This window comes from Equus caballus, chromosome 16, assembly GCF_041296265.1.
Source record: "Equus caballus isolate H_3958 breed thoroughbred chromosome 16, TB-T2T, whole genome shotgun sequence".
Taxonomy (NCBI): domain Eukaryota; kingdom Metazoa; phylum Chordata; class Mammalia; order Perissodactyla; family Equidae; genus Equus; species Equus caballus.
Genome location: NC_091699.1, coordinates 39581418 through 39605402, shown reverse-complemented (window position 1 = coordinate 39605402; position 23985 = coordinate 39581418). Strand labels below are relative to the sequence as shown.

The following is a 23985-nucleotide window of genomic DNA, read 5'->3' as shown; positions in this document are numbered from 1 at the left end:
TACTCAGAGAGCCCACAGGGTGGCCATGCCATGTCTCTGAGGGCCAAATGGAACGCCAAGGGCATAATCAAGCTCTGACTCTCTTCGTGGCTCTGCCTTATCCACTCACTTGGTTCAACCACAACATGAGAGAAGCAAGTAGAGTTAGGGGAAACTCTACTTCAAGTGTATGGTGTCGCTAAGGGTAATTTATGGCAATAAATAATAAATAATAAATAATATAAATAAATAATAATAAAATATAAAAAATAATAAAAATAAATAATAATTTCATTGCCAAGTTCTGAGATTCACAACACAGTAATTACAAGACAAGCAATCACTAATTAAGTGTATATGTATTGTTGAATGGATTTTGAGTCCTGGGAAAATGATGACGCGTGTTCTCCCAGAGTGGCACCTCTAGAGTTCTATAGTCTTAAAGGCTCTTGCTTTTAAAATGACATTTCAAATGCCAGCAATTAGTAACCTATACATTTGAACCTTCATTTAATGATAAATGTGAGGAAGGACCATTGCTTTTTAAAAAAGCAACAAATGGAATTTTTAAAAATTTTTCTCTTCAAAAGTTTTATCTCAGCTTCAAGTGATTTTGTTCAGATGATACCTACTCCAAGAATCCTGCTGGGACAGAGCCTTTGTTGGCACGACTTAACTCCTATCTTTATAGACCTTGCCTTTGTGTGCCGTGGAGCAGGCTGTTAGAAACCACATGCGGAATCGCTGCTGACAAGAGAGTTGTCCCTCTAGACCCTGCCCCAGCTCTTGCTCTAACAGGAAACCAACTCTGAACCACTCAGCCTCCTGTGATCCCCCCGACCTGCTTCTCTGTCTGGTACACACACACAGCTACATGAAGCCATTTCACGATTCAGGTCAGAGTTTCACTCAGCATGCTCTTTAGAGTTCTACGATAGCATTATTTACTCCTCCTGCCACAATGACCAGGAAGAACATTTTCTCCACTAAACATTCCCAAGAGTTCTGTCTAATTCCTGACGAAAAGAATAACAGTTGCTTGGTAAGCTCACTATCTTCTTTAGTCTATATTGAGAAGGGCCCACACCTGGCACTTATACTGTGGCTTCCTCCTCCTATACCCATGACAGACATCACTAATCAACTATGACATATTCTTCTCCAGGATCTTCTTAACAGAGGCTTCCAGATAATCATGACCAAGCAATTGGAGTTGTTGCATGACATGCAAGACCTATTTTTCATTCTAGCTTTAGACATTAGACTAGTGATCCAGGGAAATCTTTCCTGATAGCCCTGAGATGGCTCCATCCATTTTCAAGCTAAGGATATGGTAAGACACGTATCTCCCAGAATCTCAACTCTTTGGATTAGGAACATGAATAATAAATTTCTAGCACTGAAATAACATGTCCTACGGTAATCCTCTAGCTAATCACCTTGTTAATAAATATCTAAAGACCACATTTTTCTCTGAGCTTTCAGCTTCCATGGGAACATTCTGATGGTGACATAATTTTTAAATTAGTAGGTTTATTCATAGTTTTATATTAGTAAATGTCAAGCTTCTTCCTAATTAGCAAATTCCATAAATCCACAGTAGTATTAATTTTCAACTGTACAGGGAATTAATATGAGAAAAAAAGAAATAGAGACAATTAAAATTTCCCTAGGGGCAATTATTTCTATGAAATTCAGCACAAAGCAAGGAAACATTAACCCATTTTGAGGATGCATTTAAAAAGGATTACAAAAGATGTGTCACTGTCACTGAGAAGGAGTGAAGTGCACATTTACCGTGGAGCACTCAGTTACAGCTAAATTCTCTGATGACAATTTTCTCAGGTTGCTGCTGCTGAGATTTCCCTTCTTGCCTTTGATTTTGTTATGTGTACTTTTTCAGTTTCTCATTTAATAAGGTTTTATTATGTTTTTATTGATGTTTCCACTCAAATTGCTGGTATGCTTTCTCTGTTTTAGAGAACAATTCATAGTGTACTGTTCAGATCTTCAAAAACTGCCCCACAAGAGGTCTCTTGCTCAACAAGTGTTTGCTAATATCCAGCTCACTTTCCCCACTACCTCTTTGAGAGGGTGGAAAACATACATATCTCTGGGTGGCTGTTTAACCTCCCAGCTCCCAAACGTGAGAGAAACCATGTCCCTCCCATGGGCACTTACAGCATTTCTTTACAAAGCTATCCTACAAACACTGTTAAACAAATCTGCTTATTTTTCTAACTCTGCTTTGATTGCTAAAGCCGACTGCTAACACGTTGGAGTTTTCCTGTGTTGGTGGCCTGGCCATGGATGCGACCTGTATGTACCATGGCATGAGGTCTTCTCTTTGCTTTTCTGGGCATGCTGGGCAGTTAGGGACAGGCCAGAGCCCTATGTTCAGAGAAGTCAAGTACAGATGTTTCAGGATGATGGCTCCCAAAGGTTTCAGATCAAAGTTAATACTACCAAAATTAAACTGTGACATGGTATGCTCTGACAAGGAAACTGCACAGTCTGTAAGTGCACAAAGAAGACAGTGCAAAGACAATTGCAGCTTACATTTGGGGACAATTTCCTCTCATTATCATGGCTATCAACCACACAATCTGTTGCAGAAGAATGAAGTCTTCACCAATTAGTGACACATGTAGAAGGGCTTGTCCTACTGTTCTGTCTTATCTGCAGTCCCTGACACACTCATAGTGTAACACCCCTCACACGCACGATAATCATGCACTCACGTCTCCATGTACATACTAGATCATCATCTCCTTGAGGTCAGGGGCTGCTGTCTGAGATCAGAGTTATCTATCAGCCCTCTCTCCCCAAGCAGACCCAGAAGCCACATGAGGAGGCAAGAATAACTTTATGAAAAGGTGGGCAGTTCCCAACAGTCTCTGAATTCTATAAATAAACCTTGAATAACTTGGTTCAGGGCAGAAAACAAAGGGGTCTTCCTGCTTCCTCACCCCAGGAATCGTGGTCCCAGCGCTGGTCTGATCTGAGTTCTTCCCCTAGGCCGAGGTCGAAAATGGTAACTGGGAAGAATCAGGCGGGTCTCTTATGGAGTGGAGACTGATGAGTGCATGATTCACAGCTGTGGGCCAGTCCAAGCGAAAGAGGGCAGGGTGGAGCCCCTTTTCCACTTTTAGGCAAAGAAACTTCCCCCGCTAGCATGTAGGCCATTGCCCAGTAGATGCAAGATTGTCACCAGGCAGTGTAGTTGCCACTTTTCCTAATGGAAAGACTGAATATGTGTGTGTTTATGTGTATGTGTGTGTGTGAGAGAGGGATGAAGGGAAGGAAGGAGCCAGAAACTAGGGAAAAGTCCCTTCCTAAGAAAGAACTAATATTTTCATTTAACATTCTCGTATTTATAGCAGCCAACACAGTGCCTGGCAAATGGTCAATGCCCAGTAAACACTAGTTTAATAAGGGATTCCTTCAATGAACTTTTCAATGTCTCTATCTCTAATATTTAACAGTCCTTTAATGTATGCTATAATAGCCTCTTGTTTTAAGCCAAACCAAACCAAACCAATACAGTAGAATGCCCTGAAGCACTGACATATGTTTATGAATTACACATCAAATCACCAATCAGATAGATGCCAAGAGAAGACATATGTAAAAGCCAATCGCATTTTGGAAACAAAGAATGAAGCCAACATCCAAGGCCAAGCTTTCTCTACAGCTATTCTTCCAAAGCACATGAACCACAAGACACACTCAATAAATTTAGTTCATTCTTTGTCTCCCTTTCCTTCTCTAAGTCAGTTACAGCCAAGCTGTAGGAGTGGAATCCTCACAACCTCTATTGACAGAATAAGACGTAGTCAAAGAATGTTTGAGCCATTTTTTCTAGGCTCAGATGATGGAGAAATGGAAAAAAAACCCTGTCTATCAAGAATGTTGAAATAAGTAAATCTGTAGTAGCCATTTGGGCAGAGGACAGGTGAATAGCCCAATTTTCATAGAGATGGAAAAAAATTCAGACCATTATCCAGTGTGACCTGAAAAGGCAACTCAGTGACTGAACTTTGTGTTTCTGATATCATTCAAATAAAAATGGGAGTTGGAGATAGAGGACTGTTGGCTCATTCTCTCTCAGGAATGTTTGTGCCCATGCTCAGAAGTGTTGGTAGACAATGGCTTCCTATCAAATGTCAGTCTTTGGCAGACTCTTGACAATAAAATAGACTCTGCCCCTACACACCCCCCCCCCCCAACACCAAAAAAGGCCTGTTACCAACTACTCAGGCACCATTCTTAATATCAAAACACTCCCCACTTTTCATTTCCCTGACTACAGAAGTCTGGAAATAAGCCTCTTAATTAAAAAAAAAAAAAAAGACAAGGAAAGTATGGGGATGATCCTCACTGTCCATAGGTAAATTAACACCTGCCAATTAACTTGGTACACTAGTAACTACTCTCAAACATACTTTTCCTTTTTTTGGCTGAGGAAGATTTGCCCTGAGCTAACCTCTGTGCCTATCTTCCTCTTTATTGTACATGGGTCACCGCCACAGTATGCCTGATTAGCAGTGTAGGTTTGCACCTGGAATCCAAAACCCACAAACCCAGGCCACCAAAGCAGAGCATGCTGAACTCAGCCATTACACCACGGGGCCAGCCACACATTCTTTCCCTTTTTTTAACTTGAATTATTAGTTATTCAATATCTACCATTTACCAGGTCCTGTGTTAGGTGCTGGAGATATTATGATTAACAAGAAAGAAATGGCCTCATCATCATGGAACATATAGTCTATCTGTGTCAGAGTAACTAGTCTATATTATTTTATTCAATAACTATGTATAGTAAGCACTGTCCTTTATGGTTATGAGGATACAGCCCCTTAATATTCAAAGTGTGGTATGGGGATGAGCAGTGTCAGCATCATCTGGGAACTTGTTAGGAGTGCAAATGATCAGCTCTGTTCTAGAACTACTGGCTCAGAATTTGCATTTAACCTGATCCTTAGGTAATTCACATGTATATTAAGACTATGAGAATTCTGAGCTAGCCACCTCGGCTAAGACATAAAACCATGTCCACCAAGCCTGTTCTCTATCAGCCATCCCTTTGTTTCACAATTCATTTGACAAATTTGGGGACCGGAGCAGGGAAGAGGGCTGCTATTTATTGGGGGTCCTCAAGACCTTCTCAGTAAAGGGAAGAACAAGTACAAAGGCTCCAATATGGACCAAGGTGAATTATGAACAAAATGAACAGAAAGACGGCCAACACAGCTGGAGCCTGGTGAAGTAGGGAAATGTGATCCAGGATGAAGACAGGAGATAAGGCTGATCCAGAACATGCAATGCCAGGCTAAGCCATTTAAATTTTATTCTTATTGAAATGGGTAGCCTTTGGAGGTTTTCAGGCAAGGGAGTAATAAGTAATATGATCTAGTTTAAAAGTTAAAGTGATTGCTCTGCATGCTGTAAGGAGAAGGGACTGTGGCTGGGTGAGAACAGAATCAGCCCCAATAGTGGAGAGTCTACAGAGGTGAGCCAGAGGAAGATGGCAGGGACTTGAACCAGAGAGGCAGCAGTGGCAGAGTAAAAAGTGGTCTTATTCTGGACATGTTTTGGAAGAAGAGCTAACAGTACCTACTGATGGATGGAATCGTGGAGGAGCAGTTAAGAAAAAGGGGGTAGAAGTAGCCGTGAGTGCCACCACGAGGCTGGCAGGTGGACACGCTACCCCTGGCTGCCCGGGCCCCCACCCTACCCAGGCCACACAGGAGCTCAGTGTGGTGATCAGTAACAACCAGTTTGGCTAATCCCACATACAAAATAAAGTAATTCATAAACAATACAATTCTTTCAATCGATAGAGAATACCAGAACACTCTATTCCTACTTGTAGTCCTCATTACTGGATTCTAACAGGCATTCCTCCTTCCTAGAAAAATATCAGAGAAACGGATTTCATTGACTTAAAAAAGAGGGAAATTAATATTAAACAAAACAAATGCTAATTCAGGGAAATACTTCAGGCAAGTACAAAGTCAGGTTTTAAAAAAAAATCCTGAATATTTTAAGATAGCTTAGTTTCTTAGAGTTGACGTTTGCCAATAAGAAATAGATCACAAATTGCTAGACATCTCATCACTTTAGGAGAAAGTGGGTACTTCACCGCTAAAGCAAAATGAACTAAACTTGCCCCTGGAATTCAACCTTTAAGCCTTTAGAAAGGCCATTTTTAATGAGTTGCCTTTCAGCTGTAAGCTGAGCTCATCTTTTTTGAAATCAATCTTTATTCAAAAAAGGAGCACATAGGTAAAGCAGCAGCAGCCATTAAGAGGTCAGTAGAGAGCATCTTTACATCTAAGAGACAAAGCATTCCTCTGGGGCCGCATCCCCATGCTGCTCTGGGGACTCAAGCCTTCAGTATTCTTTTCAGAAAACACATTTATGACAATTCATTATGATAGAGATTCATTCTTCCCTTTCAAAAATACTCTCCCTTTTGTATTTTCCTGGGACTGGTAAAGACAGGCCCTCTAATCAGGCGTGCCTTCTTATTCCTTATGTGTGGCCCAAACCCAAACATTTCTATTATAGTCGAACTATTTTTATGTGTGTTTTATACTCAAATTCAGGAGAGGGGTTGACAAAGAGCAAGGTAACATTCCAGGCAGTATCTTTTAAATAGAATTCTATTTTCAGGTTCCAGGATGTTGAACAGTTGGTTTTGAATTTATAACTTTGATACCAGCGTGTCCTTCTTTAAATGTGCTTCCGAGGATGGCTCCTGGCCCCTACGGAGGCAGGCTCAGCTCATTTCAGTACTGTAACAAAGCGATTCGGAATTTTATGCCCAAGGGGGCTAATTCCTTTATCTTGTCCTAAAGCCAATGATTTTGCAAATTAGATTCACTGGTTACATAAAATGACATGTTGAGGGCGTGTGGATAGATGGAAGCAAATCCATTACTACTTCTTCAAGCATGCGCCTGTTGAGCCATGGGTTAGCAGAATCATCTTCATGTTTGAAGATAATAGTACGGTGTAGTTGATAAGAACATAAGCTCTAGTCTCAGACTGCCTCAGATTATTCCACCCCCGTTAGCTAGGAGAGTTTGGGTAAGTGACTTACTTTTTCCAGGTCTCAGTTTCTCCATTTACATTATAGCAGCTCTTCCCAAATTATTCACCTAGGATCTTTTTTTTTTTTTTTTTTTTCCTTTTTCTCCCCAATGCCCCCCAGTACATAGTTGTGTATTCTTCGTTGTGGGTTCTTCTAGTTGTGGCATGTGGGACGCTGCCTCAGCGTGGTCTGATGAGCAGTGGCATGTCCGCGCCCAGGATTCGAACCAACGAAACACTGGGCCGCCTGCAGCGGAGTGCGCGAACTTAACCACTCGGCCACGGGGCCAGCCCTCACCTAGGATCTTTTTTAATATCAGAGGTATATTGAGATTTAATTTGCATACCATACAACTCACAAATTTAAAGTGTACAATTCAATGATTTTTAATCTATTCAGAGTCATACAACCATCACCACAATCAATTTTAGACCATTTCTGGCTTTGGGATCTTTTAAAACTCCCAAAGCCCAAGCTAGGCCCCAGATCAATTAAATCTCAGTCTCTGGGCCTGGGACATAGGTATCAAGAGTTGGTGAAGCTCCCCAGGTGATTCCATTGTGCAGACAAGTTTGGGAAGCAATGTTTCATGGGTTCATTGTCAGGATTACATGGAAAACAAAACATAAGGAAAGAAATGGGAGCCTCTCAGCAGAAGCTCACCTATAATAGCACTAAAGAGGTGGTGGGAGGGGCCAGCCCAGTGGCGCAGCGGTGAAGCGCGCATGTTCCACTTCTCGGCGGTGGCCCAGGGTTTGCTGGCCCGGATCCCGGGTGCGGACATGGCACCACTTGGCAAAAGTCATGCTGTGGTAGGCGTCCCACATATAAAGTAGAGGAGGAAGGGCATGGATGTTAGCTCAGGGCCAGTCTTCCTCAGCAAAAAGAGGAGGATTGGCAGATGTCAGCTCAGGGCTAATCTTCCTAAAAAAAAAAAAAAAAAAAAAAGAGGTGGTGGGAACAATCGATCATACTCAGGAAGAAGATAATGTGAAGGACTATTTAAAGAGTTACACTGGAACTTGTATAACCTGTACTGAAAGGGTGAATTTTCACTTGTAATACATTTGACAGTGATACACTTCCACGTACAGCATATTCTGAGAAAGTATCTAACTTGAGAACAAGAACTTTTGGGGTGGGACAGGGACTGTGAGGGAAGGATGACTACAACTTATCTATCACACTCCAAGTAATTACCAAACTTCCAGGCTTTCTAAGATATGCCCACTAACCTTTAGGATGCCATTAAAGTGTTATCCTTTTGTGAAACCTCTTCCCACTGAATTTACTCCTTTTTGTGCCTTAGCATTCTGTACACCACATGATACAGCACTTACTACCCTGGGTCGTCTTCATTTAGAAGCTGTTCCCCTCACCAGTGGGTGAGCTCTTTACAGGCAGCAACAATATCTAATACATTTAAAAAAAATCGCATCCAGAGCATAGCACATGTTTTGACACTGAGTAGACAAAGGTTTGTTGGATCAAACCGCAGTGAATTCATATCAAATACTGCCAGCCCCGCAAAGGATAAAAGACTGTACTTGTTCCAAAGTTCTCAGAACACTTAGTGGCCTTTGTGGCTCGCAGAAGACTGACAAGCAAGACCTGCAATTTTGCTCTGTAAGGCATGTCCTGAGGAGCGTTGCTTTGGGTACTTAACAACTCCAGTGACTAAATGGCACAACCACAAGCTGTTATCAAGAACACTGAATAATGTATTACCAACATTGAGACTGAGACAGAAATTGTCACCAAGGGGAAAAAAGATTAATTAATATCAATTCATTTTCTTTTACAGCAGTAGATTATGCAGAATTCTTTTGGCTTCTGGGGAGAATTTGAGAAAATTTTACAGTACACAGGAATTTGCATGTACGGCGGGAGCAAAAAGCAGATCCCCAGATGGGTTACGTGGGGTAATGTTCAAGATGAAGAATAAAAGACAGGGGCATTTCTGCAAATGTAGAGTCATGGAGGTGGGGAGAAAAGACAGGCTTTCGAGGGAATAGAGAAAGCTTATCAATTCAAAATTCAAAAAAAAAAAATCATATCACAATAGAGCTTACATGGTTACAGAATAAGCAATACTATTAAGTACCCTCTCTGGAAAGAGAGTGTTCTTTGAAAACCAACATGCAGAAAAGATGAGAAAGCAAGTTAACAAAAGCTGTTAGGTAAAGTCCGTCAGAGGAAGGGTTCCCTTGCATTAGCATCTTCCTCCAAATACAAGATAATAATGTTTGAAGTGGAGCACGGGAATAGAATACGAGAGACTCACTATATAGCAAACTTCAGTAAATCATCTTTTTGGCATTTGCTTTTCATTTCTAAAATGAAGGCTTGGATCAAGATTGTGTTTCCCCAAGTTTGTTCTGGAAGATTTAACAGGCATTACTTGAAGAAAATGTTTCATGTTCAAATAGATTTGAGAAAGGGCTGGATAATCCAACTAGACAGGTGTCTTCCTTTCAGGACTTGGCAGAAGGTTAACTGTATTCATGTTGGTTCTAGGCGGGGACTATAATCTGCAGCATCTCCCCAACCACAGAATTCTTCTGGGACTGACCATATCAAGTGACTAGTGTTTTACCGAACATGTTAGAAAATTCTGGATAATGATCTTGCAGGTCCCTTTCTGGGTTGAGTCCCTGAATTCTAAATTAATGTCACTTGAAACCAACACCACAAGATTAACCCATCAATAGCCAGCTGACTAAGGTGACAGTTTTGGGCAGAAATTAGATGCATAATCTCCAACTTCAAAGCAGTACAAAGAAGCAGTAATTGGCCTTCTTGTCTGCACAAGTGTTGCCCACAGCAGCAAAGGGCAAGGAATAACAGGTATCGCCAAGGCTACTTGGTTGTTTATGCAATCAAAGTTTGTTGATAAAGGGAAACAGAACAAGGAGCAGGGATCAAGGGGAACAACAAATCGGTACTTACAGCATCCACACGACAATCAGCTGGAGAAGTCCCAATGGTTGGTACAGCGGGTGGGAGTGCCGATTGTCCGGGTCTGAGGCAAAGCGTCCTTTCCTCAGCAAGACTTTCAATTATTCAATGCCTGTGACTCTCTTTTATCCTAAGCTATCTCTGGGTTCTGACTTAGGGTTTTAGACATTTGGATATTTTGAGTTATTTCTTCTTGTTCCCATGGGTGGAGTGTTTTTATCTTTTTTGTTCCCACGGATGGGATGTTTCTAAAGTCCTGTCAGGTGCCCGTCGGGGTGGCCAGCCCAGACAAGGAACATGACGCAGGACATATTTTTTGTAACTTGTGCCTTAGAGTCAAGGCCAAGGTGGCCATCTTTGGCCCTGAGCCCAGACACATTCCTTTGTGTAGGGCCCAGGCCCAGTATCCTTGGGGGGGGGGGGGGGGGTGGTCAATAAACTCTGTACAACAAGCATATAGAATTCTTTCCATTTTAATTACTCCAAGCTGAGCATCAGTGGGCTACATTCACTCTGTATTTCATAATTCATATTTATTCGATATATCCATCACATCCTAGCCTCCAGGCATGTTTACAAAGAAAACAGGGAGTAAAACTGGATTGTTGATAACATAATGGCATAAAAATCCACAGCCAAAATTTTCAAGAAGACTGCACACATGCTCCCTCTCTCTCTCTCTCTGTACCATCCTGAGGTCCATCAACATCCTGTGTAACCCATGCCCTGTGGTTTCTCCTCCTACTCCCTGCACAACTCCTACCATCCTGAGTCCTAAAATACATGAAACAAAAAACATATGGCCCATTGACAGAAAGGGTAGAAGATGGTAGGGAGAAAGGGTCAGATTCACCACATTGTTTGCTTTGACTTGAGTCAAAAGTCCCTTCAGTAACCTGAAGCAAAAAGAGCCTAATGCTGGCTGGGAAACGTAAAAAGAAGAAAGATAGTGGGAGCAGACACCTGGGACCAGTTGGCCAGCATCTAGGGGAGGCATTTCATCGCCACCACCACCAATTTCTCGACACGTAGCATTTCATTTCATCCTCTCGGCATCCCAACAAGGTAGCTCCTCTTAATCTCCATTTTTATTGATAAAACTGAGGCTCAAAGAGGTAAAATAAATTGCCCAAGTCCCAAAGCCAGTAAGTGACAGGCCCAGGCTCTGCACTCAGGTCTGCCCAAAGCCGAAGTGCAAGCTCTTCTGCAGAACTGCCCGGCTTTGGGCCAGAAAATGAGGACTTAGGAAGGTTAAGTCACTCACCCAATTTTAATTCGTAAGTGGCAGGACCTGGATGGACCCCAATCATGAGGCTACCACAGCGCGCTGCCCAGAATTACGACCATTTGCCTCAGGCACTTTCCTTCTCCCACAGAAGTGCCCATCTCCTTTTGAATTTCAGTTTCTTCAGAAAAGCAGATATTTGCTCATAAATGTCCCAGCCACATCTCAGCCCCATCTCCTGAGCTTTTTCTCCCTGCCTCAGATCCCTAAACTAAGTATCCACAATGAGGATAGGAAGGAGAAACCCGAACACTGCAAAAATCTGCCAGAAAGACTGTGCCCCTTCCAACTGCCTCCTGCATGGACTACTTTGCCCTAGGAATCTGTGCCTGCCCTTCCTCAGCTGAGGTCTGAGCTACAAGATCCAGAGCAGCTTAGAGAAGCAGGAGAAGGCACAACGCACACCCAGCTCTCTCTCTGACTTTCCCAAATGAGAAGGGAAGGGTAGCTGCCCCCAAATAAAGGCTGGAGTAGGTCAGGGGTCACACAACTCTCATCCCCAGGATTCTAACCCTTCTCCCTGCAGACAGAAAAAGGAAAATTCTCCTATTGGTGAAAATTTATCGTGTGTTCATTTATGTTTTGCATACTTTTCACTATTGCGTTCTAGTTCCAGTTTAAGAAATGACCCCAGTAGCTGGGAGAACTAGAAAGGGCCAGATGTTAGGAGTTCTTCAAGACTTCCGAGCTCTCTCCTCTTCTCCTGCCTTCTGCTTCCTCACCTTTTGCATTTCCTTGCAGAGCAACAAGCGAAGCAACTTTAAGAAGCCACATAAGCCTGCAACTTATCTCACAAATTGTCAGCTTCATCCTTACATCTCCTTCTCCATCTTTTCTTTTCATCTTAGCTTTTTTTTTAACCATAACTCTTCCTACTGACTTTGAGCACAGGTCAGAGTAACACTAACCAGTGCTACACTGGCTTAAAACAGTCCCACCCATACAACTTCTGGTAATGGGCACAGTTGGGGCAGGTGCTGAGCTCTTAGAAAAGCAGTCAGCCACAGCTGAAAAGGATGCATTGTGAAGCATCTGTGAGTTTCATGCTCCCCTCCTAACCCCTCCAGAATCACAGCCTGGGAATGGAAGCAACATCAGGATTGTGAAGAGTTTATCCTTGGACAACAATCCCTACCTTGAATACACAATGGTCCAGTTGATCACTCTGGAACAAGGGGCTTACACAAGTGTGTGGCCTTGGATACCCCCTGTTCCTAAGTTAAAAACAAAGCTCCATCAGTTGACCCATATTTACAGAGTGCCCCTTGCTCATCTCCTTTCATTCCTTCCACTGCCAGCCTTCCCAGACCTTCTTCCTTCTTCCACGAGAATGTGTTGATGCCTCCTCTATGTTTTATCACGGCCCTTTCCACACTGGGTTCCCCTCACACATGGGCTTGCCTCCCCAGCGGACTGTGAGCTTCTTAAGGCTGGGAGCATTCTTGTCTCATCTTGATAGCCCCGAGAATAGAGATGAGAGACAAAAGCGTTTGAAGGAGTGAAGAGTGAATAAATAACATCATTTACAAAAATCTTAGTCTCTTAAGAATTTAACTTCTAATAGGTAAGACAAAACATACAATGAAATACACAAGATAAGGCAGTAAGTGATAAAGTTGAGAGTAAGAAGTAAAGGAGCAAGGGACCTCTGGACTTGGCTAAGAAGATAACTGGCAAGCTAGTTAGGAGCATGAGGATGAATCAGATGATGAGAAGGTTGTGTTTGGGGGGTAATGATGTCTAGATCTAGAGTCTGCTGAGATAAGGGAATCAGAAAGATAAGCTGAGATCCAGATGCCAGAAGAGTTTCAATACCAAAGATTTCTAATTTTTTCTGTCTAGACATTAGAGAGGTGTGCACAAGGAATGTTAATCTGGACATGATGTCCAGGAGGATGCAGTGGACTGGAACTTAGGGGCGGGAAGACTCATCAGATATAGAAACTGGCTTGCACAGCAACAGAGGAAACCCTTACCAGTTACTTACTTTAATCGAGAAAGATTTTCATTGGAAAGAACAAAAGAGTTAAAATCAAAGCACAAAAAAGAAGAATTAACATTAACAGAGAACAATTAGCATCAGAGATAGAATTCATGGGTCAGATGGAAACTTACATATATAAATTCTAATTCTAATTCTCAGAGAGATTTAAGAACATTCTGCACCAATAAGTTAAGAGCAGGTTGTTTATCCATCAAAAGAATTCATTACCGATGGTACATGTGAAGAATCTTGAATAAAGTTGTGTGCAGTGTTAAAAAAAAAAGGCAAATGATGGGTGCGGGACCAGAAACTAGCAACGTGGGAGGGGGGAGCCATTACCACCCCAACTGCTGAAAGGACAAGGGGAGGGATCATTTTACTCAAAGCCAGGGAGTGCTACTCATGGAGGCCAAGCTACTCAGAAAGAGCTGCAGTAACAGAAGTACACAGCTATAACCAGAGATGAGGCTGCAAGGCAAAGAGAGGGTATAAGAAGTATCCTGGCTTCATTCTCCACTCACCCTTCAGACTTGCACTGATGCCTCCCATTGAGTAAACCAGCAAGGCAGTGCAGGGGATACAGGATGGGGAAGAGTGGAGAATGGACCTTGGTCAAACAAAGCTTAACCAACACAAGGTGCTATGAAAAAAGGAAAAATTCAAGTGTAAAGGGCAAGAGGGTCATTGGAAATTAAGAATATGATTGGCAAACTAAAAAAAATACAAGAAACAGAAGACAAGGTACAGAAAATTTCATAGTACCAAAAGAAAAAAGGATGGAAAATATGAGAGAAAATCAGGGAACATGGAAGAGGGGTCCCAGGGAGAGCTCTGTGATTACTAAATGCCAAGGGTATGGAGTCTGGGAAGGCTCCGGGGAAAAGCACAAGCAAAAGGGAAGAAATGAAACCTGATCATTCTTTAGGATTCAATAACATGTAATGATAAAACAGTTCCTTCACTCCTGAGTCCTTGGAGCATAAAGAAATCTAGGACAATCCGTTCCCTCACCACATCAGAAAAGCAGCTTTTTGTTTCGAAAGGTCTGTGTTGAAACACAATTCCGTGACGTTAATCAATTTATTTCAATTGAGAGTGAAACATAAATGAAAGGTCCCTATTTTGGAAAAGGCCATGAAAATGTGAAGATGTTATTATTTCCAAGCTCAGAAGAGAGGCGAGATTCTCTGCCCGGCACATTTCAGAAAGGTTCAATCAGCCAGGGCAGGCGAATAGATTTAAAATAGAAAAGTAATGGGAAAAGGGCTTTCCACGTAAGAGAGATGGTGACTGATGAAAAACTGTCCCTCTGGAGCCAACTCTATTAATACCCATTTTTCCAGGCAGTTTGGAAAGCTTGAAAACCCACATAGTTCTCTTCCTTTCCTACGGCTTCTGAGTCTAATTACATATTTGTATCCATATGTAGGTTTATATATATGTATACATATTGTTCTCATCCAGTGATATAGACAACTGCATATTCAATTTGCGGATCACCATCTTAAAATAGAGATCTAAATATGGAAAAACATCTTTATGCTGTTTTTCAAAGACATAAAAAGGAGAATATTGGTCCCAAATTATAATACCCAACTCATTGATTCATTCATGTATTCAATAGACTTTTATTGGACATTGACCTTATCACAACACAGGCCCTAGCATTTTATGGTTCTGGCCCTCTCAAATGAGCACTGAGCCAGTTCAGGGAGCAAGCTCTAACATACTGAATTTTGGAGCTGCATTTCAGCAGCAATTTGAAAAATCAGTTGCATAGTCTTCCCAAACGTCTAGAAGTTACCCAGATTCCCCTCCCCTTAACTCATCCCCTTACAGTTAGGTGTCCCACACTTTCTTGTGAGTCGAAAACAACAGGGCCAATTTAATGCCTTATGACTGCCCTCTTAATATTTGAATTATGAGTACTCAGATGGAAGCTGCAGTAGTATTTTAATAAAAGTACACTAAACAAGGCAGCTGGTAATAAATCGCTTAATGAAAATGTAGTCAATGCAGCATTTAATTTGATGGCAGAGCCCACTTTCAAATAATCCAAAAATTGGATTTTAGAAAAAAAAAGACAGAGAGTCCTCCTCTCTCATGCTGTTCTTAAGAAATGTACTTGCACACTTAAAAGACATCAATGCTAACAAGCTTTCTTGCATATTTGAGTTTGGTAGAAAAGCTGTGTTATTTATTTCAATTAAATGATATATGTAATTGTCCAGTTACCCCAGGACATTTATGAAACAAGATGCTCTATCTTAATGAGGTTAGCTTTAGAATGACATTTGAATCATTAGATGCCTCATTAGCTGCTATGAAAACAGACTTCAATCTTCTGCTTTCCCTTTTCTAATATTAGCTAACAATTATTCAATTGCTTCAGTAACTCCTGGTGACTCCAATTTCGTAGCAAGCTCTTCGAAAGGCTGAAGGGATAACTTTAAGTTCCTAAAGGCTTGAGACTAACTGTGTTTAAACCACTTTGTGTGTCTCCACCCAGCATCACGCACTAAGGGGAAGAAGACAATGAAAAAAGACTAACGTATTTTCCAAAATCTGTTTCTGAACACAGGGAACAGGCATTTAAATACAGAGAAAGGTTTAGAGAATTGCAATTCTTTTAAGTATCTAGTTGATAAATATTTACATTTCCTGCCCTTTGTTATTCAGTCTATAGTTTAAAATGGAAAGAAAAATGTTATTACTATAAATTACCTGCATAATTTCATTTGCTGGAAATTAGCCAGTTTAATTTCTATCATACGTAAAACACATTCTTTGCATGAGGTGGACATTTTCAGAACAGTTTAAAAGAAAACAAGTTGAAAAGTTAATATAAAACAAAGTAGCTGAGTCCAAAGAGAAAATGGGTCTTGTTGATCCTTATGTTAATATTCTAAAATAATTTTTTTTTTTAATTTTTTAAAGATTGGCACCTGAGCTAACATCTGTTGCCAATCTTTTTTTTTTCTTCTTCTTCTTCCCAAAGCCCCCCAGTACATAGTTGTATATTCTAGTTGTAGGTTCTTCTGGCTCTGCTATGTGGGATGCCACCTCAGCATGGCTTGATGAGTGGTGCTAGGTCTGTGCCCAGGATCCGAACCCCCAAAACTCTGGGCTGCCAAAGAAGAGTGCATGAATTTAACCACTCAGCCGTGGGGCCAGTACCAAATAAAAATTTACTGAAGGGAGTCATACTCCATGATCACTGAAGATAGTCACAAGAAATTTACATAGATGTGCCTATATTTATTTGTACAGGCACATTTCCAAATTTCCTTTTTGACTATCGGAGAAGCTAATTCCTAGAAAACATTTCCTAGATGTCTTCTTTCATATGCCATGTCTCTGGACATGAAATTAATTCCACGCAAAGAAATAAAATACTCAAAAAAGGAAAGTGGTTTATGATCTGACCTTTAATGTTATTTCAAGAGACACTGGTATAGATCCTTGGTTCCATTTCCATGTATCTGCAGTTCTCCTCTCACCCATCTCTTGTGATAGAGGGCGAAACATACTTGCACATGGAAAACTTCCAAATCACAAAAATGATGTGCATATTGACTAAGGCAATGTGCTGGGGAAAGAATTGTTGTTTCCTGGAAATTTTGAAGCCAATGGCTGTAGTTTGGTTAAAGTAAAACAACATACATATATACATATACACAGCAATATACATACATTTACATACATATGCACCTATACATATATAAACAAATATACATATATACATACAGATATATAAATATATGGGTTTTTTTTTAAATTGCTAGAGTCTGTCTTACTTTACCTAAACTATTATTACAGCTTGGGATAAACTTGAAATGCTAAAATTGAGAATCCCTTGTTTCATTTTGAGAAGGGAAAATTTTGGCATATTCTCCAGAGTGGAGAAAGAAGCCTCTTCACGTCATCCAGACACTTTAGAGGAACATTAACATCTTGAAATTTCTAGCAAATTAACGGCCCAGGTAACAAAATGCAAGAACTCTGGCCAGTCACTTACTCACTCGGTTGGATCTGGCCACTTCTCCATGTATTCCCACCACACTAAATGGAGCATGAGTCATTTGAGTAATGAGTCAGAAAATGTTTAGCAGCCTCAGTGCAACAGCAGACGTGATGCTTAAGATAAATTTCAGAGGTATTAGGATAGTGTTTTCATTTCTGCTGTAGGCAGACCATATCTCTTGTTGGTGAGGAACAAAATTCTTCCCTCTTTCCCAGGAGACAGAGCTGGAGCGTATGCTATTCTGAAGCTCATTCCAGCCCTAAGACTTACAATTTCAAGCAAAAACAATTGTAAGAGGCAAAGGCAGTGTAGAAATGTCCTCAATTTGTACCCTATTCAAAGCTAATTTTGTGAAATGTTGTCTAATGGATTCAGCGGTCACTTTAATGACAACTTCACCCTCAGGTACTACAAGCCCTTGTTAAAAAGAAAATGCATCCATGAAAAATAGTTTTAAAAGAAATGAATTTTGGAATTCAGTGGAATTCATTGATCATCACCAATGTTTTACATTACAATGCCTAGATTATCATAACAAGGATTACCATGATGCTCTGGGTTTTAATGACAGAAACACCGTTAGCTGACTTTAACCTATTTCTTTTCAACTTCCATTTTAATATTGAATCCCATTTTATCCTTCTGGTTAATATTAATTTCCTTTCTTCTCCATCCAGTTGTAGCACTAAGCCATCTATACAATAGTTGTGTGTTGCTGAGTGAAATCATGGAGGCGGTGTAAATTAACATACAGTGTTACTGGTTTGAGATTTAAGAGCCCTGAGTTCAAGTATTGTCCTGGCAATTCACTGCCTTTCTAGCTCAGATAAGTCACTACTTCCATACAATAAGTTTCTTCTGCTATAGGTTTCGTCTTGAATGACAATTCTTATCAACTAGTTAAGGCTGTCTGGAGCTATTAGACAGGATGCTGGTAGGATGGAGTGCAATGCTTGATTAGTGATGCATGCCAAGGGTGTACCAGAGGGGAGTGGAGGCAGTTTTGCCCTGTTTTTGCCACCCATTGACTATAGTGCTGCTCGGATGTGCACACAAATTGCTGGGGATCATTTTAAATGCAGATTCTGATTCAGTAAGACTGGGTGGTGGCTGAAATTACACATTTCTAACAGGATCCCAGATGATGTCGATGCTGCTGTTTCAAGGACCACACAAGAAGCAAGGTAAGGTCCTTTGCAGCTCTGACTGAATATATAGCTCTCTCTTTCTCTCTCTCAAACACACACACATACACACACTTTCTTCCTATTTTATTTATGTGAAAAGGTTCTTACCATATGCCAGGAATAGTGATAAGCACATTAAATACATGATTTCACTTAATTTGCAACACCTCCATACCCCCAAAAATGTAGCTAAGAGTTTCTGGGTAAGGAAATGGAGATTTAAAGAGGGTAAGTAATTTGTCTAATGTCACAGAGCTGATAGGTAGTCTAGGTGAGATTTGAACCCAGGAAGACTAACACCAGGACTCTTGTTCCTGACCTCTACGACATGTTGCCTCAATACCACAACAGCACTGGAGTGTTTACCTAGTGCCAGCCGCTAGGCTGTTTTATACATACGATTTCCCTTTTCTTAACAACCTGGGAGGTGGGTAATATCATTGTTTTTATTTTACAGATAAAATTAATTAACCTTCCTTCAACTGCCTCAAACTCAGCAAAACTATAGCAATTCTTATTCAAGTAAAAGATTAGATCAATAAAATATCTGTAATGAACTAAACACAAGAAACAGTACGTTACAAGAAAATTTAGCAGCATGCATATTCACCAGGCTTTTAAAAAATGCATAAGACTATCAGTGAACGTATAGAAAATATTCTCTTATAAATTCATGCTGTGTAAATGCGTTTTTGACAGGTGAGCCCAAACATCTTTGTAGAGTTTAGACATGAGGTTATCAAAATCCAAATGATTATTGGTCTCAAACATAACGCACCAGTGGGATTTACCGTTGGAGAAGTAGCAAAGATGCATTTCTTATCACCTTCTTTTACTGCCTAAAAGATCCATCTTTATTAACAAGCTGATGAAATGAGATGGTACCAGTAGATTCCCCTGGAGATGAGACTCCAATACAAGCAGTCGGCAATGGATGCTGCGCTCACACATGCTTAGGAAGAGCAAACACCATAGTAACATGAGAGCAGAACTTTTACTTTACTTTGTTTAAAAAGAAGTTTGCTTAAAAACCTAAATGTTTGAAGTACTGAGTCTCAACCTTGGCTGCAGGCTGCACTGTGGAATCAAGTATGCAGAGGGGACTTTAAAAAAATAAACAGTGATGCCTAGATCCTATCCCGAGAGATTCTGATTTAATTGAACTGAGCTTCAACCTAAGCATCAGAGTATGCCTGTACCACGTGGGTGGGGGGTGGGGAGGTATGGGGGTGGATAATTGTCAAAGAAATGAATATCTAATTGGTGAGTGCCATCATCAGAGCAGACTGTGGAGGTCTTGGGGCAGTGGGAGAGGCTTTCTCCCCAAAAGCTATGCTTAAATTTCCTAAGTAGATATACTGTAACAGAAAAGAATGCTACGAAATATTTGCATAGTGTTTACTACCCAAATGATTTTCTCCCACCGCAGGGCAGTGTCCTCTCGGAAAGAAATGAATGGGGACAGTTAACCTTCTCACCAGACCAAAGTTTAAAATATTGGCTGAGACTGTAACACTTGCAGGAGTTTCACTTCAAGACAATTTCCAGGAGATGGAGTATTTCGGGTAAAAAGAATTTGTATTATATGTCAAGATACTGCCAAATTAAATATTTTTTTCTGTCTGCTAAAACTAAAAGGATAAAAGCTTAACCTGAAAGATAAATATGCACATGTATGGAAGGCCCTGAGGTGTACGAACATGATAATAACAGTAACAACAAATAAAAAGGAACATTTATTATATGCTTACTATGTGTCAGATCCTGTGCTAAGCAATTTACATAGTTTCCTGGATTCTCAGAACAATTATATATTTTATATACGAGAAAACTAAACAGGAGAACTGTTCAAAGAAATTTGTCCAAGACCATACATCAAATAAGTGACTGAGCCAAGACTCGAACCCCATCCATCTGACTCCAAAGTCAGCCCTGTAACCACCAATGATACTCCTTTACTGACTGAGTCAGAAGCAACAGGGTCCCTGTGCATCAAGAGACAATTTAAATTAAACACTTCAACACAAGAAAGTACAAGAAGAAATCTTTCTTCATATTAGATTATAAAAGAAATTGAAAGGAGGTGATTTGGGCAAAGTGAGAAATTCTGTATTCTCCTTACTGTTTTTCATGTTTTAAGAATTTCACATTTCCTTGCACAACTCCTTTCGATTCCTTCGAAAGGCTTTCCCATTGTTCTGTCTTCAGCACTGTGCAGAACTGCGAACTAGCTGGTCACATTTCCTGAGAGACTTATTTCCTAGATCAAGGGGTTGGCAAACGTTTTCTGCAGAGGGCCAGATAGTCAATATTTTAGGCTTTGCAGGCCCATAGTCTCTATTGCAACTACTCACCTCTGCTGGTGTGGCGTGAAAGCAGCCAGAGATGATATGATGATATAGATGATAGATGATACGAATGAAAGGGCAAGGCTGTGTTCCAATAGAACTTTATTTATGGTCACCGAAGCTATCATTTTCATGTGTCACAAATTGCTATTCCTCTTTTCATTTTTTTCAACCATTCAAAATGTAAAACCCATCCTTAGCTCACGAACCACACAGAAAGAGGCAGTGGGCTGGATTCGGTTGATGTAGTATAATTTGCCAACCTCTGTCCTGGATGATAAAGTGTCCTGTGCTAAAGGTATCTGCCATCACGCAAAGTTTTTGTCATGTTCTCATCTGGCAATGGCTCCATGCTCAAAGAGCAAAAGTATCCCCAGGTACTAGTGTCTTAGAATCACTGGCCTTCCCTAAAACCACTTTTTAATATTATACACAAATTCTCTCTGTACGAAAAGTATGCCAGGTAAATCGCCAGCTCTGCAGGAAATATTAGCAACAGCAAATAATATCAGTATGAACTTTAAAACAGTTTGTAACACAGAATTACAATGTATCCTGTCTTATAAACACTTCTGGAGAAAGGATTATAGAATCTGGGATCTGAAAGAGATCTCTTTTTAAAATTTTTTTTCAAAGAATGGCACCTGAGCTAACAACTGTTGCCAACCTTTTTTCTTTTTTTTCTGCATTTTTTTTTACTCCCCAGATCCCCCCAGTATATAGTTGTATATTTTAGTTGTGGGTCCATCTAGTTGTGGCATGTGGGACGCTGCCTCAGCATGGCCTGATGAGCGGTGCCACGTCCACGCCCAGGAACCGAATCGGCTAAACCCTGGGCCACTAAAGCCGAGCGTGTGAACTTAATCACTCAGCCACGGGGCTGGCCCCTGAAAAAGATCTTAAAGATCACAAAGTCCAGTCATTTTCAAAAGGCATTCTCCAGAGCTTTCAAGGGCTTACAGGTGTCAGCAGAAACAGCCCCACAAAATAACCAAGGGTTAAGAAATCTAGCAGGGGTTTGCTGGAGCCAGCTCCCACTGACTCATGAGAACAGCTTGTTAATTTTTCAGGATTTTGTGAACCAGGTGATGCCAAGTTGATAACCTGAAATTGGCCATGGTGGGAACATTTATACCACAGGAATCCCAAAATCCACCAATGCTGCATATCTATATTTTTTTTCCTCTGAAAGCCAGTTGTTAAACATTTACCAGCACACCACTGCCCATTGCCCCCTCCCAACAAAGAGGCTCCTCTTCAACCTGTTTTACACACACTCACTCACTCAGGAACTAGGGAGGCAATATCAGTGAGTCCACAGGAAGGCAGGAATTGCCCCAAACCATAAACAAGTGGATAAAGAATCAATCATTGTTTTGAATCATCCTTAAGTCACTGCTCCCATTGGAATCCCCAATGCATTCTCATTTTATATTAAATATAGTCAACTGAAGACTAAGAAATTCAACCATTTTGCCTAGGACCAAAAATTTACTAGAACTTATTATCTCTTCCAATTATATGTGTTCATCTAATACAGAAAAAGTGAAAGAAATTACATTGTACAACTGTGGTCCAAAATGTGCCATTTCCACTTCCACATAGTGCCAGCTAATTAGTCATAAAGCTCCAGCCCATTTCCTTTTTTCCTTATTTTTGTTATTGCTGAATGAAGATCCTTACAATGTAATATCTAGCAATGCCTTAATGTTCCTGGACTATGTGTGTTTGTTTTAGGCAAGAGGCTCTCTGATTATTCCTGGTTCCTGGTCTCACTCCACTAAACTACATGAGCCCATAAACCTAATCTAAACAAATCATTTTGAATTTATTTTTCCTACATTTGCTGCCTTTGTCTTAGTTTTGCATCACTTCAGGCATCAACAAAACCATTTTAGTACAACCCTTTCCTTTTAACTTTGCAAGATTTAGAAAATAAAAGAGAACATTTATAGCTACTGGTTGAGCTGGAATATCTGAAAGGGGATTATATCCCTATTTGTCAGTAAATATGATAACAGTTCATATAAGAGTAGGCTGAAGCTGGGTGGTCTATACCTAATTCGGAAACAAATTTCTCTCCAAGCTTTAGAAAAGAATACCCAGGATTCAAATGTTCCTGAAACTTTGCAACAACATATTCATGCATAATCAGAAATGTGTAGACTCTAATAAATCTACCTCTCCAACCTTCAGAAAGCAATTTTGGGAGCCAGACACAGAGGTACTTTGTTGGAATTCTATGAAAACTCTTTAGATTCTATGGCAATGGTGGTATTCACCCCGGGGTTATTCACACACAAGTTTAATTATTTATTTACGGACTCACATGATGTTATTTTTCATTCAGATCCATAGCTACTTACACATTCTGCAACAAAATATTTAAATGAAATTCTGAGACTCACAAAGTCTTGCAGTGAAGGCAAGAAAGACCTATCAACACTCTGAGTCAACGGAGCACACCTGCAAATTAAACCAGGCGTAGAACTCAAAGGCACATCTCAGCACAAAGTTAACACTTCAATACCTAAATTCTAACTCCACTTGATTTTCAAGACAAAGCTTCCAGCAACCTGTTTTTCCTTCTTCTTTGATTGGTTCACAAGTAATAGAGCAGAATCAATTACCCAGAGCCCTTTCATAGTCTGTGAAAATATTTCCCAATCTGACTTCTGTGGAACCCTATTAGGAGAGATATTACAGTTGTTTTACTGTTAGAAAAAAGTTCCAAATTTGAGTAAGTCTGGGAGATGGTGGGTTTGACCAGTTTACTTTCCTCAGGGACAGCTCAGAGCCTCTAAGATGCCAGTGTGCACTGCGATTCTCCAAGGAGGGCATTATAGTGTAGTGTTTCCTACACATTTTAAACCAAAAGAACTTTATCCTCATGGAGCACCTCAAGAGAGAAGTGTCCCATGAAACGCACTTTGAAGAATGCTTGTTCACAGGACACAGCTGAGATTTAAACATGAGAGCCGAAAGGAGAGGGACAGAGAGAGGAGAGAATCATCTGAGATCCCTCCCACATGAGCACTTGGGCAGCAATAAGATGACACAATAGAAACTGCTGACTTCTTCCTCACCCATTTCCAGATCTTATCAAAAGAAATAAATA

The 23985-nt window shown here is 40.6% G+C and overlaps 1 protein-coding gene across 7 annotated transcripts in view; it reads right to left on the bottom strand.

Annotated features, from left to right (window-relative positions):
* Positions 1 to 23985, bottom strand: part of FHIT (fragile histidine triad diadenosine triphosphatase) — a 1347126-nt gene that overhangs the window by 756824 nt on the left and 566317 nt on the right. The window contains exon 1 of one of the 7 annotated variants that reach the window (XM_023621206.2): positions 10031 to 10283. The exons of the other annotated variants lie outside the window; for them this stretch is intronic. The gene's annotated coding sequence lies outside the window, so the exon portion shown is untranslated. Of the gene's footprint in view, positions 1 to 10030; positions 10284 to 23985 lie in introns of those variants that run through there. 7 annotated transcript variants of the gene reach the window in all.